Source organism: Morus notabilis, unplaced genomic scaffold, assembly GCF_000414095.1.
Source record: "Morus notabilis unplaced genomic scaffold, ASM41409v2 Scaffold74, whole genome shotgun sequence".
NCBI classification, from domain to species: Eukaryota; Viridiplantae; Streptophyta; class Magnoliopsida; order Rosales; family Moraceae; genus Morus; species Morus notabilis.
Genome location: NW_010359622.1, coordinates 727734 through 748277, shown reverse-complemented (window position 1 = coordinate 748277; position 20544 = coordinate 727734).

Below are 20544 nucleotides of genomic sequence, written 5' to 3'. Positions count from 1 at the left end.
AGCCCCAGCCCCGCTCTTCCGTCGACCACGCCGCCGCCGCCTTCCAATCCACCACGTCGTTTTCGGACTTTCCGCTGCCGCCACCACCAGAGTTTGATTCTTTTTTTCTCCTTTTTTTGTGAAAATTTTTTCTTTCATAATTTGTGTTATTTTTTTTTTTTATTTGGACTTCAATTTCATATCGCTTTCCAATCTGTGATGTTATTTTTCTTTTCTTCTTGTTGAATCTGTATCAGCCTGGTTTTTTTTATCCCCACTGACTACCAGCCGCATAATAGCATTAGAGCAGGGGCTTCTCATTTGAGGCTCCAATTTGTTTCAAAGGCCATGTCTTAGAAAGAATTAATTAATACATAAAAATCAGCAGGCAGAAACTTAATGTGTGGAAACAGATGCACCAGGCAGCAATTTATAGCAACCCATGTTTTTTTTTTTCTGAGGGGAGACACCCCTTGGTACACATATACATGAATTTAGTTTCAATGCGTATGAATATTACACGTTATATCATTTGTTCACTTTCATCCTACTATTTTAAGTAACAACTTGGTAAATATTGCTACTTATTCCTTTATCATCGTCTGAAATACACGAGTAAGCAGTAAAAAGGGCATCATGTTTATTACCTCTGAAGGCCCTGTGATTCAAAAGTTTTTTGGTTGTGCAGTTTTTTGGTTGTTATTTTATTTCTATAATCCATAACGAGTATTACAATTATCTAATGGAGCTTAGTTTTAGTACATGCTGTCTAGACTGAGTACTTATTGAATCTGACAAATTTCCTTCTTTCTTTCTTTGGGAAAGCATTTGTCAAGTCTTCAAATTTTAGAACTCTTACTTAAAATGCTTCCACTTATGTTGCCTCACTGCTTTTTAGATGATAATTTGTTAGTTTCAAATAGCCTACTTTTACTTCCGAAATATATTGTATATTTAGCAGTTTCTCTTCTTCTTGGATGAATTGAACTTTGTAATCAGGCTTATTTCTTTTTTTCTCATCAATGAGTAGATATGGATCTTTTTCCATTGGAACCAAAAAAAAAAAAGAATTGTGGCTATTTTGGTTCAATATATGGAGATGTTAAATGAAATGACATTTTTGTTCATTCTTATGATATTTGTAATTATTAGTAAGAGACGTTTGCATAGAAATAGATGGGCTGAGAGTTTTTATTACCAACATCATATACGTCAATTAAATTACCATCGATTGATACATGAGAGTGACTTAGCATGTCTTGAAAGCACTCATATGGATAGGAGAACATTTGCTATCCTATGTAGTATGTTAGAACCATTGGCAATTTGAGGGGAACAAAAAATATGTATGTTGAAGAATTGGTAGCTATATTCCCACATATATTAGCTCATGATAAAAAAAAATTGGATTATGAAACGCCAATTTGTACGCTTGGGTGAAACAATAAGTAGACAATTCAATATTGTCTTAAAAGCGGTGTTACGCCTCCATGAAGTATTGCTAAAAAGGGCAGAGCCAATTCCAGAAAATTCCACCAGCTTCTTGTCCAAAACTATGACTACACCAACTATTTCTTCACGTTGGATGATGAATTTAAGTTAAATTTTCTTCTATCTCTTTTGGAATGAGTTAAGTTAAAACTTTTGATGCTATATTTATAAACTTGAGTATATAGTCCAATATTTACATCTTTTTGATGACATCTTTGGAACTTTTATATGTTGTCATAGATTTATAACTTTTAATTACAGATTTGGAACCTTATTCGAGAATATGTTCTCATGTTTAGAACTTTCGTAAGAATTTTTGAGTATAGAGGATTTTAGCTAACATATTGAGACCCCTATTATTTGATAATTTTATGGACTACTTGTTGTGTTGTTTTTTATACTTTTTAAAATATTAGTGCTAATGTCATGGATTAAATATTTAAAAAATATTTTATACTTTTTAAAACATTAATGCTAATTGTAATTCATTTAAAAAAATATGTTTTCTTTTTAATTCATAATATTTTCATGTACAACCAAATACGGTAATGTAATATTCATGAGAATTTAAGAAAATTTTCTGTCTGAAACCAAACACAATAATGTATTATTCATGAGAATCATATACCCTTCATCACTTTCTCAAGAATATGATTCTTACTGATTACTATGTACCAAATACCCACTTAAAAAGTATTAATGGAAGTTATTAAGAATATCTGGAGCACTGTAATACTGTTGTAAGCGTGAGATACCAACCAATTACAGGTGAACATAGGTGGTCAAAAATAGAGAGAGTATAAAAGCAGAGCACTAAATGGTTGAGAATGGACTCAAGCGGTAAATGATCACAAGGTGAGATAGAAGAAGAAAAACGTGAAGAGCAAGAGAAAAGGGTGAGAAATACAGATGACAAATTCGTATAGAGTATCATCAGCAATAAATAAAGAATAAAAAAGTTGAGATGAATAGTAAACAACCTCTAATCACATAACACGTAATAACCACATGTCGGTTTACAAAAATAAAGAAGTGAAAATTCCTTAATTAAATGATAAATTTTAATTAGTATATACAATAAGAGAACAAGAGAACCGACAAAAAAGGAAAGAAAAGAAACATAATTTAAAAAATAATGATCTCAGAGAAAGGGAGGCCAAAAAAAATAAGAAAATTTCTTAATTAAGTGATAAATTATGGAAATCCGTTTTAGATAATAGAAAAAAAAAAAAAAAAAAAAAAAAAAAAAGAAAGCAGTCATCGATTCATTTAATTCTTCTGCAACAAAACTTGTAAAAATCTTCATAGTGGAAAAAAAAAAATCAGCAACGTAGAGACCACAGCTTAGCAAGTCGATAAATGAAAAGTAGAAAAATTAAAATTTACCGATACTTGGCATGCGAGAGAGAAAATCAAAATTTACCCATACACATCATGCAACCAGCGAAAGAAATAACAAAGCCATGAAGATTAAATCCCTGCAAAAAAGAATCTATCAAATCAAGAGAGATAAAGCATGTGAAAAAAATTATAAGAAAACCAAATGCAGTACTCAACACGAAATTGCATAAAATTTATGGAAAGACGCAACAAAACAAAGCTGCGAAGAAGAAGAGGGAAAAAGAAACTAAAAGCACTAACAAAATGCCCAAAGCAAAACGGTAAACCAAGCTATCACAGCAGCAACGAAAAAGGAATGAAGGACCCATCGACAAAAAAAAAAAAGGCAAAAAAAAAAAAGAAAAACAGGGGAAACATAAAAAAAAAATCACAAATCGAACCGGTGGAAGGGATGAAGAGGAATAAGAAATAAATTCCTAAAATTTCCGCCCAAATCACTCAAAAAGAGCCAAAAGATTCAGAACATACAAGGAGAAATCCAAAATTTTCAACAAAAGAAAGCAAAAGAAGCGGCTCAGAATAAGCCCCAAAGGAGATCAAATCCAACAAAAGAAAGCAAAAGAAGCGGCTCAGAATAAGCCCCAAAGGAGATCAAATCCAACAAAAGAAAGCAAAAGAAGCGGCTCAGAATAAGCCCCAAAGGAGATCGAAAACGTGAAGAGAGAAATCTAATGTAGTGTTTAGAATTGTTCTTGTTTTTATTTTTCACGTTTTGTGATAAAAAAAATAAAAAAAATTTCAAAACGATGTTTTTAAAGATAAAAATTAAAAATAAAAATAATTTTTTAATTTAGTATAAAATAAAAAATAAATAAAAAATAATTTTTTATTATTTTTTATTTTTTATTTTTATTTTCTCTTCTCAAACAGAAAGAGAGACATTAATAAGTTTTTTTATACTAAAAATAATCTTTTAATAAAATTACTAAACGTATTTTTAAAAATAATTTCTGTCTGAAATTAAAAATTCTTTCATTTTTATTTTCATACAAAAAAATAAAATTATTTTAAAATAAATTACAAACACGTCTTAAAAAATTTCTAACGAAACAGAGCAAAAGAAGCGGCTTAGAAGCAAGAGAGGGGGGGAAAACAACAACAAAATAAAGGAAGCGCAGAGCACAAAGCGATGAAAGAAAAGGAGAAGCTGAGGCTTTACACATTGAACCCCAACCAGAAACAAATGGAAGAAAAAGACGTAAAAGACCCTACGCAGAAATAGAAGAGGCGCGGAAAAAGGACAAAAATGTCCTAACACTGTACAAACTACAATAAACATAGTCTGAATGAACAATAGCCCACCCCTTCTCTTTAGTATATTTATAATATGTTAAATTTCTTTATTTTGTTATGAGAAACAATAGTAAAGGAAAAAGAGAGTATAAAGTACTCTTAGTCAAAGTACTTTCCCTGACCTCCCACGTCAAAACATACTTAAAAATTTATGGTATTTTTAGTTCGTTAATTTAAGTTTTTAATTTAAATTGAGATGTGATTTTATGTAAGAATTTTTTACTTTAATAAAAAAATTAAATATAACTATTTTTAAGAATTTTTTAGTATAACAAAACTCAAATTTTAAACTCAAATCGATAAAATAAACGGAGCCTTATATTTTTAAACTCGCTATGTGCGCTTTTTTTGTTGTTGCCAATTTTGCTCAAAGAAACACAAGAAAAGTTAAAATAGGGTATAAACGTACGATTTGTTGTTATTTGCCCATAATCATAATTATTGTACATCCCTCGATTCCAAATCTATTTAACATTTATATAAATGCATTTTGAACTAAACATACGCTAAATTGCTTTATTTAGTTATTGGAAACTGTATTGAAGTGAAAAGGGTTAGGAATTGTGTCTTAAAGTATGAAATGTAATAAGAATATTTATTATTTAATTAATAAAATAGTTTATTTATCATTTATGTGCATGTATTATTGAATATTTTATGAATATTATTGAAAATTCTGAGATCATTTATGTGACCTTAAATATTGTATATAAGTATTATATATGAGATAATAATATTTATGGATAATAATCGAAATAATGCTCGTCATGAGTTTAAATAAAGTTATAAAATCTTTAATTAAAATATTACTAATACAGGTCATTCCCATTAAGAAGGAAATGGTATTATCCGCGTCATTAATATATCAGGATATTAAATTAGTGTATTATGCATAATAAGATTATGTAGAAGTGGGACACATATACAATTTGATTTTTGAATAATTTCCGTTAACTATAAAAAATCAAATTTGAGTTTACTGATGATCATATATGGAATGATCTTAATCCCGAGTTATTAGTAGACTCCTGTTTATGGACTCATATTCTTTTATTTACTCAGTACGAATTTTGAGATCCTAAATTCTATTCCTTGTACCCTAGAAACATGATGAAATGGATAGCCGAGAATGCTAATATACAAGATGAAATCCATTCTTTCTTCTTTGATAAAGCAGAAAAATAATTTCCCTGAGGGTTGATTCGGTACTTGAATACGTAACAAGCTCTTATTCATGAATGTGTTTTATGAATATACTAATCATTAGATAATCAATGGTACTCATGGATAAAGATGTAATTAGAAAGGTGAATAGATTTTACATGATTCTAATTATGAATTATTTATGGATGATTGATCTATATGTAGTGACTATATCGAATGGCCACTTCAAGTTCTTAGAAGTAAATTATGTCTATAATTTTGAGAGTGCAATTCTAAGTTTTTAGTAGAGTAAATTTTAGAATTAATAGAATTAATTAATTAATTTAAAAGTTTTATTAATTATTAATTTTATTAAAGCTCAGAATTATAGGTCCATGAGTCCTTACGTCATTCTTGTAATATTTGTAAGATAAGATGAATTATCAGAATTTAATATCACTCAAAATAAATAATGTGACTATTTAATTAAATTAATTTTAGAACACACTATGGTAGGACCACATGAGGTCACACGCCCAGGCACATAGAGGTGCAGGGGGCATGTGATCTAAGTAGAATCCCACTAGGATTCAGTTACTTGCTCTCCAAGATATTCGGTTTACTTATTTGACAAGTTTTCCAATCAATTTGAAAAGGAAAGTGAAGTATGACTTTATTTAGATTTGAATTTGAGCTAAAATTATAAACTGGATAAATGAAGAATTTTCTCTCTCTTGCTGCAGATTTGCGCCAACCACAGGTTGGTTTCCCTGTGGTGTCGCCGGCCATGGAGTAAAAAGGAAGGAGAAATTCGTTTCCAAAATTAAATAAGAAATTGTATTTTAATGAGATTAAAATATATTAATAACTAATTTTTTTATTACTTTGTCTTCAAGTTAAAATAAAGAGGTTTTCCTTGTATTCTATAAATATGAACAATAGAAAATTAGAGGAAAGAATTTTTAGCTCTAAAAATTCATAGGTGACAAAATTTTAAGAGTGAAAAAAGAAAAGAAAAGTTCATCCAATTTTCAGTTTCTTCACATACACGTGTTGATAGTGAAGTAACACAAATTAGCGAGTGATCAAATCTGATAGTTCTATATTAGAGCCCACACTCCAAGTCTTACAGATTTCAAGGACTAGATGAGAAAGATACGGGTTTTCTGAGAAAGCTTGCAGCTTAGACTGTTCGTGGTCAAAGACCTCAAGTTATCCGCCTAATTGTTCGCTAGGTATCTATCTTTATAAATTAACATGATTAATTTATTATTGTATAAATTATATAATCTATAGAGTATTCTAAAATTTTATGAAAATTTTTATTATACATTATCAACATTACTACGCTTCCGCACTAAAAAAAACGTTTAGAAAACCAACAAAAAGAGGATATAAATCTCGAGTTTGATAATATTTTAATATACTCTTAATCAGAAACCTCCTCCTCATCCTCCAGCGTGAAAACATATTGATACTTAAAATTTTATATTAGTATTTTTTAAGTCAAACAATTTTTTATTTTTTATTTTTTACTTATTTTGTTCCAAGAAACACAGAAAAAGTTAAAATATGGTATAAATATCCAGTTTGTTGTTATTTTCATATAATCATAATTATTGTACACCCCACTCATCGGATTCCAAATCTATTTAAACATTTATATAAATTCATTTTTTAAACTAAGTATACACTAAATTTCTTTATTTAGTTATTAGAAACTCTAGTGAAGTGAAAAGAGAGTATAAATCTCAAGTTTGTTGATATTTTTCATATACTCTGAATGAAAGTAGTCCTTCCAACCCCCAAGGTCAAAACAAATGCAAAAATTTAAATTAGAATTATTTTTAAAGTGAATTAGCCTTGTTTTGCTTATTTTGATATGAAATTACAGGAGAAGTTACATGGGATTTTAAATCTATGCAAACATTAATCCTGGAGTATTTTCCATGTTTTTGTGGTGAAAAGGACTTGAACTTGTTCCTATCCCCTTTGATCTGTCAGCTTGTGAACCTTTTCAATCTTTTGACAGTTCTTTGTTAATTCATCTCGGGTCTCGAGGCTAATGTTACCGAACTCATAATAATTATTTTGTTTCATGCTAGTCCTACGTTAGGATAATTTTTTCAATTAATTCTCTTTTCTGTAATCCTGATCTCGTTTCGGCAACGAAAAATGTAATGCTTAAAGGATTTGTAAGGCTGATGTTGGCTAACAAATGAGTAGGTTTCCATGTAACCATTTATCACCTTCAAAATTATTATATTTATATATTTATAACGATATCTGTAATTTCCTCCTGAGTCGTTATTTATTAATATATATGTACACAATTTAATGACGGGGAGACAAATAGCAAAAGGTGTTGTTCTGGATCGATCCATTCCATTAATATTAGTTTAAAAAAGGGAGACGGTTTGAAAGATATTTATAATTGATATATTTCAATTTCACTCTGTTAGACAATATAATAGAAAATACAAAGAAGAACAAGAAAATAAAGGAATAACAAAATAATAAAAATTATTACAACCCGAAATCAACCTTTCTATGGAATTCTGAAAACGGAATTGTATGAATGTCGAGGCACGTGAACCACGTTGTCCTTAAAACAGATTCGTCCCCTCCGGCGTGTGCTTGAGGTTACGTTGGACGTCCGTCTCCCAGGATACAACGACAACGACGGCAGCTCGATGCACTTTCGGAACCGTCCGGCGAACTAGAACTTGATCTTTCCTCTATCACCAAAACCGAACTACAAGAACTTCTCAAGGAAATCCGGAACAAACCAAGAGAGAGAGAGACCCAAAACGGAGAAGAGAATTGTGAGGAAGTGTGTACCTATCATGTGGAGTTTTGGCCTTTATATAGGCTCCAAAATCTGGGTGTTACACCAGGACATTATGGTGTAATAACCCAAAATTATTCCCCGAATAATGGTGATTAAAAACAGCCAAAACGTTTTTTGATTTCCCATGGTGAATCTGGCCACATTCTGGCTAGTAATTCAGCTTTTGATGATGGAAAACCGAAGCCATGACAGCTTGATTCGGTTTTGCCTCTATTGATCACCATTAAGATCTCATTATGGTCTTTAACCATCATTGTTTATGCCAAACGGAAGCTGGAAGGTCTTGGCTAGAGCAAAAATAAAATCGCAAAAGTAAGCTCGCACAGAGCGGGTTTTTTGGTCCAACATTCGTGTCCGCACACATTAGGCCCCAAACCCGCCGGGTCCGTGATTCGTGTATGTATAATTTTTTCCAACACACTCTTCTAAACATTAGGCCATTTTTTCCAACACACTCTTCTAAACATGTATGTATAATTTTGATTATGTGATAATCTACATTTTACACAAAGATAGGAGTTACAAGGAGCAAATAGATGCAACGTGTCACCAAAGTAGTAGTGACTTGATACCCATATATGCATATGTCTAAAGGGGTAGTGCCACCTATGGTCCAAGGTCGACAATTATCCATTTGAATACTTTTCCTTTTAATTTTACATGTGAAATAAATTTTAAAATTTTATATTTGTCTGCCCGTCCCCTAATTTATTTTTCTAGCTCCGTCCTATACATGTACATGTATTTATGAGTGTGCATATAACTGAATCTTAGAAATAATTTTCCCCCCTGATAATATAATCATTGTTTGCATATATAGGTGGCCTTTTTACCATTGAATAATACAAGGATGTTGTTTACTAATAAGATTTAAGGAGATTCTCTTATATACCTCTCTTATCGGTGGTTAAATTTTTCTAATTATTGAATATACAAATTTTTTGACTTTTTTATTTTTACGTGATTTTATATAAATTTAACGGATAAAAAACTTAAAATTTTCACTAAAATTAAAGTCCAACACACTATATGGCTTGTTTGAAATACCCCATCCAAAAAAACGACATTCTTTTTTTCTGCTGACCAAAGAAACGACATTATTCTCCTCTTTTTTTTACACCTAAGAAATAGGATTTGGTTACAAACCGTCGGAAACAATTTAAATTTAAGACCTAATTTATTTCACTAATTTAAATTTTATTATAATAAAAAATTCTCAAAAAATTATATTTAATTTATTTTATTATAATAAAAAATTCTCACTCTCAACTCAGACCAATTAACTAAACGGCCCTAAAAGTGCAGTTGAGAAAATACTTTGGCTTTGGCTTCGCTTACTTCATTGTGTTTTTGCAGCTTCGTTGGTGCAGAGATGAATCAGAAATTCGGCGGAGGGAGGCAGCCGACGGGCACTCCGTCGCTGGCGTGGTCGTGTGTCGTCGTTATTGTTTCTCTTCTCGCCGGCGCCTCCGTTGTCCACAACATCTACAAACCCGATCTTGTAAGTTTTAATCCCCTCTCTTCGTAAACTCAACACTTCAATAAGTAATAATGTTGCCTTCCTCATTTGATCTCACATAGTACATAAACACAATCATCTCTGTCTGATTACTGTCAAATGTGAGCAAGCATTACTAGGCTGCCTTTTACCTGTTTGATAAAATGTCTGATAGAAATCGGCCTTATTTCGCTAAGTCTTGCTTCACTTATTGTGCAGAGACTGCCTCCTGTGGAAGGTGTTGGTGAGGCCCAAAAGAAGCAGCAAGAATGATTTACTTTTTCTCTGCTTTTATGTTTCTATGTTTTGCTAAGTGATTTTCTCAAGGTTTTTACTTTTAATATGAGTTACACTTGGGCATATATGTTTCTAGTACTCTAGTAGACATGTTTCTAATTCTTGGGACGTTGAAGATTTCTTTGCATGTTGGTTTGGCAGTTTGGCTGTCCACTATTTACCAATATATTTTTTTTCTTTTTATTACTAGATTTGGATTTCCTTTTCTCGTATCCACTGAATTTGGCCAACCAAAATAATTCGCTTCAATCTAATATTGGAAAAAAAAGGGGGAAAAAATTATTGGAAATCTATTCTTTCAGCTGGAAATTGATACATTACAGAGCGCTACCTATTTTTCTTGCCTTGAAAGACTTCCGTGAATAAAATTGAAAAAGTAGATTTTATTTATTTTTTTGCAGTTTAGTTTTATCAAATAGATAAATCGGGTATTCATTGTCTAACATGTTATTGGTGCCGGTGTCAAACATTTTCTTTTGAGGGAAAAAACACACAATATTATCGTAAAAAAACTTTCATAGCGTAAACTTTAAAAATATTCTGTGATAACAATATTTTTAAACATTTAAAAATTAAAGAAAAAACTTAAAATGAAGTATAAATTTTATTTTTATCTGGTCTCTCTTTTATCTTGCTCTCTAAACTTCAAAAAGTGGTCTATTCACCTCTCAAAATTTAAACCGCTAGCACAAATGCTCCTTCCATGCTTTGACGTCAATTTATGTTGATGTGTCATGTAACATTAGTGTAATTTCATAAAACTAATAGGCTAATAGCATTCTTGAAGATGCCAGAAACGAGTTTGGGGGTTAAACTTAGGTATTGTTTTATATAAGGATTCTGAACCTGGAATCATGATTCTGATTCAAAATCAATGTTTGTTTATAAAGAGTAAAAAGTGGTTCTGATTTGACTTATTTAGAATTAGTGTTTAGTTTAGATAGTTCTGATTCAAGGTTTGAATCCTGATGTGATGTTTTAAACCATGAATCACTCATGATTCTAAAACCATCCCTCCCTCAGTTTTGAGTGGTTTAAACCCCTGATTCTGGTTCTGATTTCAGAACTATGATTTGGACCTAAAATCATGAATCGTGGCTCTAGTTCCAAAATTAAAATTAGAACCACCCTGATTTGAACTCTCATACCAAACGAAACCTTATATTTATGTTTTTGATAAATGAAAATTTTAAGAATAGTTTGTACATCAGAATCATGAACTAGAAATTGTAACGAGACTTTAATAAAGAAGAAAAAAATATTATGGACTCGTTTAGTTTATTGATTCGAGTTTTCAATTTGAGTTGATATATGATTTTATGTGAGTTTTTTACTGTAGTAGAAAAAGTTTGTTGTGACTTTTTGAGCCCGTTTAGCTCGTTAATTTGAGTTGAGATGTAACTTTATGTGAGAGCTTTTTACTGTAACAAAAAAGTCAGATGTGACTGTTTCTGAGAGCTTTTTACTATAACAAAACTCGAATCGGTAAAATAAACGGGACATTTAAGAACATTTAACTATAGTAAAATTGAAATTGAAAACTCGAATGAGTGAAATGAACGATGCGCGATATCAACCCATTGCTATATGTGCTTCTCTCTTTCTTCAAGAGATTTTGATAGATTTGGGTTCTCTCGTCCCAAGCTCCCGCATCGACGAAGCTCTAAGCTCTCCGGTCTCCCGAAAGTCGCCATTTTCTTTGAACTCTTTACTCGGTTTGATTTGTTTTCATGTGAAATCAATGTTGTTGTGGGTAATAATTTGGGAATCATTTTTTTTTTTTTAATGTGTTGTGGGTTTCGTTTTCTTTGAACGCTTTCTTGGGTTTGTTTTGCCGTCACGTGAAATCAACTTGGTTGGTTATGATGATTTGGGAACTTTTCATGTGAATGGTTTAGTACTGACTTGACATTAGGTTATTCTACTGGTTTGTTGATTTAGAATTAATGCTTTTGGTTGGTGCCTGGTGGTTCTATTCTTGAGGCTGAACCCATTTTGGGCTTTATGTGTTCTATTCTGAAATTAAATTATTCAGAATTTGAAGCGAAGATAAAAAAGTTTGTATGATGTGATGCTATGATGCGGTAGAACCTCTGATGTGTTTAGATTTATTGACGCCGATGACGGCGAGAATGATGTTGGAGAAGCTGGTGATTCTGGCGCCAAGAGAGAAGAGTAGAGGTACTCGCCAGTTTTTCGTTTTAAAACCAAAAACTAAAAAAAATAATAAAATAAACCGTGCTCCTTAAAAACAAAACACCAAACACTTCTCAGTTTCTCTCTACAACAAACCAACCCCATAATCCAAACGGACAAAAAAAAAAAGAGCAAATCTGATCTTCAAACCATAACCACATTGACGACAACCTTCACCGGTGTCATACCTTTCTACCGATCAGATCTCTGATGCAGCCTAGACTATATGTGCCTAAATCATCGTTAACCTCTGCCGCCCAGTCCAGATTCGCATCAACCAACCAAACTGGTTCTCCCTTAGATTGTCGCCTTCCTCCGCCACCCAGAGCAGATTGGCCTCCTCTCGCCTAAATTAAGGGTGGGTTTGGTATTGCCGTGAATTTTAAAAAAATTACTTTTAACTGTGCTGAAGGAAGAAGCAGCTGCTGTTACGAGAAGCAGCTGAGTGTTTAATAAACTGTAATTATAGTAGCTATGCTGGTTTTAAAATCAGTATAATAGCGTTTGGTAAATTTTAATGTTGAATTGCTTTTGGTATGTAAAATGACTAAAATATACATGAAATGGAACTAAAATATATTAATTATTTTTGGTATTTAGAAATATTTATTTAGGCAAAGTCTCTAGTCAGACACTTAGAAAATGCCTCACCAGAACGGCATTTGTACATTTTTACTGAAGTGTGTATATTTATATGTGATTCGTGTATATATTTATATGTAAAGATGTATATATTAAGTTATAAGAAACGACAATGTATATTAATCCTCGAAATATGTATATTTTATAGTAATTAAGCGAATATATAGCATAAAAATATGTATATTGACTAATTTGTTGTATTTCATATTAATGAACGTAAGCGACAATGTATATTAATTATAGAAACATGTATTTTTTTATAACAATAAATGAACAAGGCTGAAATATGAATACAGTCCCCATCACAACTAAGGCTTTATAACAAATCAAATTTTGTAGAATTACATTGCTTAATTTTCAAAGAAAATCCCCAACATGCCCTGACGTATATACTGTGTTATAGTGAACACCGTGTTGAGGGCTGTTAATTTTTAAAGGTTGTTTTGGCAATCCAAATAATTATTTTAAACGACGTCGTTTAGTAATTGCTGTTGGTAAATTGGGCAGCTTAACCAAAAAGGCTGAATTCATTTCTACATAATTTTGTTTCTGGAGCCATAAACCGATGGTGGTTTATTTTAAACGACATCGTTTAGTAATTGTTGTTGATAAATTGGGCAGCTTAACTAAAAAGGCTGGATTCATTTCTACATAATTTTGTTTCTGGAGCCATAAACCGATGGTGGTTTATTTTAAACAACGTTGTTTAATAATTGTTGTTGGTAAATTGGGCAACTTAACGAAAAAGGCTGGAATCATTTCTACATAATTTTGTTTCTGGAGCCATAAACCGACGGTGGTTTATTTTTTAGGCCATTTTTTGACTTTGTTTTAATTTTATTATATTTTTTACAGATGAAAAATAAAGAAAATTATAAAAAATAGAATATTCATCAAAAAATCTCCCGCTAGCACAGTGGGGCACTGAGTGGCAAGGATAGGTCAAAACGAATTCACTATTTCTACATCTTTTACGTCCTAAAATCAATGCATGATTTTTAAGAAATTATGCGACATGCGGTATCATGTTTTGATGAGTATTCCGTTTTTATGATTTTTTCTATTTTTCGTCTTTAAAAAATCAAATAAAATAGGAAACGACGTCAAAACTATCTGAAATTCTGCAGACACGCTCAGTACATTATTCTGCGTATGCTTGTAAAAAATGGCCTCAAACTGTGAAAAGAGAAAACGCTTTGAAGTCTGGTTTGATTTACATGAGTTGCTCAAAACAAACAGAATTCTAAGAGGATTGGAAATGAAACTAGTTGAATACCACAGAAAAACACAAAAAACAATAATTGTTGAATAATTTACAGAATTATTCAACAGAAGATGAATTACTATAAAGATTATATTTTCAAAATTATTCAATAAACTTGCACTATTTATATGTCATGTTCATAAATATTGAATACCCCACCTTGAACTGCAGCATCCCAAGACGCACTGCAAAGCTTTTCTAGGAGCTCTTCTGCTTTTTCAACATTTGCCATTTTGGTTGCCATGCTTACCTGTTAGATTGTTCTTGTCATGCCTATTGCAAAAAATTAGTTTTACCATATAAACATTAGAATTTGATTCTCAGCATATTAACTAGTAAAGAAATTCCATTCCTTGAAATATTACAACATTATTATCATCACCATTACCACATTCACTACAAAAAGAAGTCGATAATCAACTTCTATAAACTCTACAACAAGCAAAAACCTCAAAAAAAAAAAAAAAAAGTTCAGAAATTGTACGTGACTGACTAAGAAGAGCTCACCAACCGATCCAGAGCCTCCCGAGCCATTTTTTCATTTCTTCATTCATAATATAGTTACAACTAAAAGGAGTATTAGTGAGTAATCAATTTGTTGAACAAAAAAGTACATTTCATGTTCAAAAAACTGACAGAGTCATTAAAAGATTTAAGTCGTGTTCATTAAACTTATTGCAATTTGATCTCATACTTCAACCATTTCTTGTGATAGTGAAGCTTCATCTTCTTCTACATTGTCCTCCAGTTGATGCTCTTCATAAGCGAAAACGTCTAGATTATCCTCGATTTCTTGAAAATGTCGATTACGCTTATCATGCATCCTAATACACAAATCACAAAACAGATCCACAGTCTCGGGATCCCATATTGCTTTACCTTGTGGTATACTACCCTCCATTTGAGAATTGATAACTGAAAGTCTCAAACAATGTGAGGCTTCATGCTTTAATTTACAAAAATATTAATAAGGGTAATACTGACCTTATTTCCAATTCGAACACTCAATCAATAGCCAAACAAAGCATAGCTTCTAGTCCTATATGTTTCACCTAAAAATTGGCATAAGAACTAATGTATTTGATTGAAACATCAAGATCATCGTTTTATGAAAAAGAACCTAAAAATTGTCACTTTCTAGTTTGTCTTTTTGAGATTATTGTCGTTTGCTTGTTGTTGTCTGTTATAATTATTCCGTTTTAGGAATTTCTTTTGTATTTTTCATTATTATATATGCCATCGTTTTAGGAAAAGCAATATTGTTGTTTTGTTATGATCATATTATCAATGAAATTGAGGTGGGAATTGGAAAAATGGAAAAAATGCAGGGACAGGATTGCATATTTGTGAGGGCGCTTGTTCTATTTGTGGGGAGTTTGATAGTGAAGGCTTGGAATGAGTCTGATGATAGCAGTGATATTGAGAGGCATGGCTGCTTTGAATGATGAACTTGATTGGTTCAAGAAAGAAGCCAACAAGTGGGGTGTTCATCTCTCTGAAATGCTTGTTCCTCAAAAACCAAACCAGGAATATTGCAGGAAATTTTCTATCTTGTTTTCTCTAATCATGCAAGTTTTGGTCAACTTTTTTTTGTTTCTTCTTTTAATTGTGGAATCATTTGCAGCTAATTGACACACATTTTTCTGAATTTTCTGTTGTAAGTTGGATTTTTCTGATTTTATTTTATTAATCTTGAGAGGTTTACTTAGGATTTTGGTGTACTTTGGTCTTCCTTGTTGCTTTAGCACTGTGCTCTAGTCATTCAATTCGAAGGAAGATGACCTCTAATTTTGACACCATATTGTTTAAAAATCCCTCCTCTCAATGCCTTAATCAATAGTTTGGCAAGTGTTTTGAAAAGTATATGAATAAACTTCAAAGAACCACTATGAAGTTTTATTGTTTAGACTTTAAGACTTGTAGTGAAAATTCCTATGATCAATTTTCCTTTCTGAATGAAGGGGAGGGAAAAAAAAAAAAAGGTATTTTCAGTTCAAGGACTAGTTATTCAGTCTAAAGTCTAACCTCCATTAGTGATATTCTTTCATCACAACTATATAAATAAAACAAACAACCACATAGATGCCAACAAGCTTCGGTCCAATCTATGGAATTCTTTTAGGAGAAAATGCAATCTCTTTTCTTAGCTCCCTTCTTGATGTTTTGCTGTTGAAGAAGGACATAGCTAACAGGTTTGCTTCTTTTGATGTCTAGTTATCTCTTTTTTTTCTTTTTTTTTTTTAAAGGATCTAGTTATTTATCTTCTACTTCATTAGTATAAGGAACTTTTGTTTTGACATTCCATCCGTTTAAGCTTCTACTTCATAGCTAACAGATTTGCTCGTGGGGCCTTTATTTAAGCTTGTTGGCAGAACACACAAGAAAAGATTAAACCTTCCTAAACACGGATTAAACCTTCGGTCCAAAGACTCCAAACACATATCAAAGTTTCAAACCATAAACAAATAATCATAAATCCAAACCATAAAGGGAGATCAAATCATCAACACGAAAGCATTGGAAAGATGCTTTAAAGATAAAAAAAAAAAAAAAAAAACACTTAAAACCCACAAACATTGCTCAACTGTTTTTTTGCAAAAATCAAAAACCTAAAACCCAAAATATTCAAACTAAAAATCAGACACAAAAATCCACATGTTCAAACTAAAAATCGCGCGGTTAGAGAGGCTTACCTCTTGATCTGATGACGAGAGACGGGCAGTCGGAGGAGGAGAAGGGAGACCGGCAACGGAAAGATCAATCGGGCGGAGGAGAAACCAAACAAGCTCCGAACCACCAACGGAGAGATCAACCGGCGAACGGAGAGAGAGGCCGGTGAACGGAGCTGGGGAACCTGCTTTGAACAGCGAGGAGAGGAGAGGAACAAAGAAAAAATTTTCGCAGAGAAGTGAGGAGAGATACGAGTGGAAGAGAGCTTCTGAAATGAAATGGGTTGTAAATTTCAGTTTTCAGTAGGGTAAAATTGGAAATAAAAAATTTCATTAGACACTCAAAATAAATTCTCGCATAAGCTGAAATCAGAATCAGCCTAAAGGCTAATTCCGCTTTTAGCTTTAGATTGGGGAAAATTTTTTTAAGAATCTATTTTACCAAACATGATTTTAGATTTTAGATTTCCGGATAAGCTGATTTTATCTTCTAAAAGCAATACCAAACCCACCTTAAGTCTCCCCAAGATTGTCTCCCTCCCTACTGAACTCTGGTGATGAGGATCTTAAGGCCCATTTAGTTCGTTGATTTAAGTATTTAATTCGGATTGAGATGTGACTTTATGTAAGAGTTTTGTTACTGTAGTAAAAAAGTTAGATGTGACTATTTTTAAAAAAATTTTACTGTAATAAAACTCAAATTCTAAACTTGAATGAGTGAAATAAATAGGGCTTAGGCTTTTCTAATTTATGCGCAGAGTTTCAAGCCCTTCATCATTATTTTTCTTGTTGAAATCCATTTGGGATCAATCAAAGAAAAAGAAATATAGAACTTTGAACAAGACTAACGAACGACTATATTTTTGTCCCTATTCTAAAACATTTCCGTTTGCAGTTATCTCATCAAACAAAAAGGTGGAATTGGACTGTTCGGTGTTTGGATCTGTTCGTGGGTTTACTTATATTTTTCTTTTTTTGTTTTTGTTTTTGGTGTTTGAAATTGGACTGCTATGAAATTTTTTCGTACTTTTGGTGAGTTTAAATTAGATGTGTTAGTTTAAGCTGTTCAGTTTGGTTCTGTCATAACAGAGAGAGTGTCGGCTCATTTCGATCCTAAACCTAAAAATTTAGGGTATGTCCTAAATTTTATAAGGTATTTTTGAAAATAATATTTAAAAATATGATGTCCAGTCACCAATCGACGATTGATAAATTCCATTACCCGTAAATAGAGTTACAACCATAATTTCAATAAAAAAAAAAAGAAAGAAAAATTTAGGACGTGCGTAGTTCCAGGTAAACACAATATTTCTTGATAAATACTGTATTTTTGAATAAATATAATATTTACTGGTTCCCGGCGTCTACTATCATTTCTGGGTAAATCAAAATACAGTCGTGTCTTTCTGCCCATGGCAATAGCATAAGTCATATAACAACATTAAAGTGAAAAGGACTAAATTGCAGACATCAGTTTAATCATCCGGCAAAAAGATTAGGCTACTAAGCTTGTCAAGCGTTCAAAAACTTGATGGAAAAAACAAGTGCAACCTAAATCGATGGCAAAGTCACCCGTCAGTCATTCAATCACAAAACCAGCACCCTTGCTACATATGATGTTTTTCGGACTTGCACTAAAAGACTAGGGCAGCAGCACCTAACAGACAAACATAAGAAAAATGAAAAAAGGTGAAGACAAAAACCTCTGGGGGCTTAAAGGGATAATCCGGAGGAAAATGAATTGAAACTAGAAATATGCCTCCTGCATATGGGCTATCAGAAGGCCCCATTATAGTTGCTTGCTAGTGGAACATGTCCTCAAGGACCTACAATTACAATGCAAAGATTTACAACCAACAAAAGAAAATAAATAAATAAATAATAAAACCTTACATACAATAAAAAAAAAAAAAATTCATCTAATCACCTGATGAGAAAAATCTCAATTTCAGTATGACATATCTCCCTTGCAATTCATCAGAAAAGCTCAGGTTCAACACCGAACAACATTAAACAGTGACATGAATAACTCTTCTATTAGCATAAAACGAGACTAAAACAAAAGAGCAGAAAAAAATCCTCTAGGTTAACCATGTATACATATATTGTCAGCTAAACAAAATTGGTAATTACAAATATAGTTATTAGCTATCGTAAATTTATAATCTTGTGTTAAAGCTCCAATTTTTGCACCAAAAAAAAAAAAACACACACACACACACACACGGGAGCTTTTGAAAAATAGGCTTAAATTGAGCAAGGTCGATGTCAGAAAATGGGCTAGGTGTTACTTCACAGGTTCTCGCTACAATATCATGACTACTAATGGCGCCGAGTCAATTAAGAAACTTACGGAGACCATACTTGGCCTCTCCGCCGTTTCTGACTGTTCTTACCGGTACGGGTAAGAAAATAACATAACCCAAGTAAACTATAGTCCAAAAACATATGTAACTTAGATAAATCCGCAATATGCCTATAAAATTTTATATGTTTCTGCAGAAGAAAGAGAAAAAAACCCAATTTATACAAAGTTATACAATTCATCATCAGTCTCATACACGTTCAAAATAGTAAATACAGTTCAAAAATACTATCCAATCATGGGTGGTCGCGGGATTCTCTTGTACTTTGAGGATTTGTGAACGGAGTACGTGTAACACCCTGAAGAATTAATTAAGATTAATTAAGGTAATTGAGATTATTAGTGTGCCTAATCTGGATTATTAATTGAGTTTAATTAATAAATGTTTCTGACATGTGTGAGTTTAAATAGTTCCAAGGTATTTAAATTATTCTCAGTAATTTATTTTAACCCAGAAGTGTGTATGGGCGCATTTCTAGACTGTTCTTTTAATATATTGTTCACATGCCCTTTTCCTTTCCTTTTTCCTTTTCTTTTCTTTTTCCTTTTCCTTTTCTTTTCTTTTTCTCTTCCTTTCCTGTGCGTCTCTCTCCCTCACTCTCCCGTGCTCTCTCTCACACTCTCTCTCTCTCTCTCATTTTTTGTCCCAACTCAAACGGATCTTGAACCAAATAAAGATTTAAAGAAGTTTTCAACGTCAAGAGAAGGATTCGAGGTAAGATTACTGGAAGAACCTCTCTTGAATCTCAACTTTTTTGGATTTCAAAACTTATTTTTGGTTCAAACCGGATTTTGATGGTTTTTGAGTAAAACTATAGTAGAAATTGGAGATCTTGGGTTCTTTGGACTTGTTTTAGGACCTAGAACGCAGATCTAGTGGTTTCCCTTTGAAAAATCTCGATTTGGGACTGGATTTGCAGGTTTTGGATTGATTTCCACGAGCTTCTCTCGCGCAGCTGATTCCACCGGTCGACCAGTGCGGTCGACCGGATCATATGGAAATCGGTCGACCTATGCGGTCGACCGGTCCGGTCGACCGGTGTGCACACTACCGGTTGATCGGTAGTGTTGCACTGCTCTGTCACCGGTCGACTGGTTGACACGGGGTTTGACCCTGTTCGGCCTGAAATTGCTGTTTTGACCCCTGTTTTCTAGGAGAACCCAAATTAGCTTCATTTGGAGACTTGAGATTGATGGATTAGCATTGTTAATCCTTGTTTTGAGATTGAAAACCCTTGGAATGATAATTTGAAACATGAAAATGGATTAGGGCCCACTAATAGGAAATCTTGGTTGGAAATTGAGATTTGAATTGCTTTAGGAATGAGAATTGATCCTAAAGTGTTGTCTTGCATCAGTGATCGCTGAGGATTCAGACTGAAGGGGCTTGAGGAAGCGGAAGCCGGAAAAGGCAACGCTAGTCCCAGGCTTGATTGTGCGAGGTAGGATTTCTAT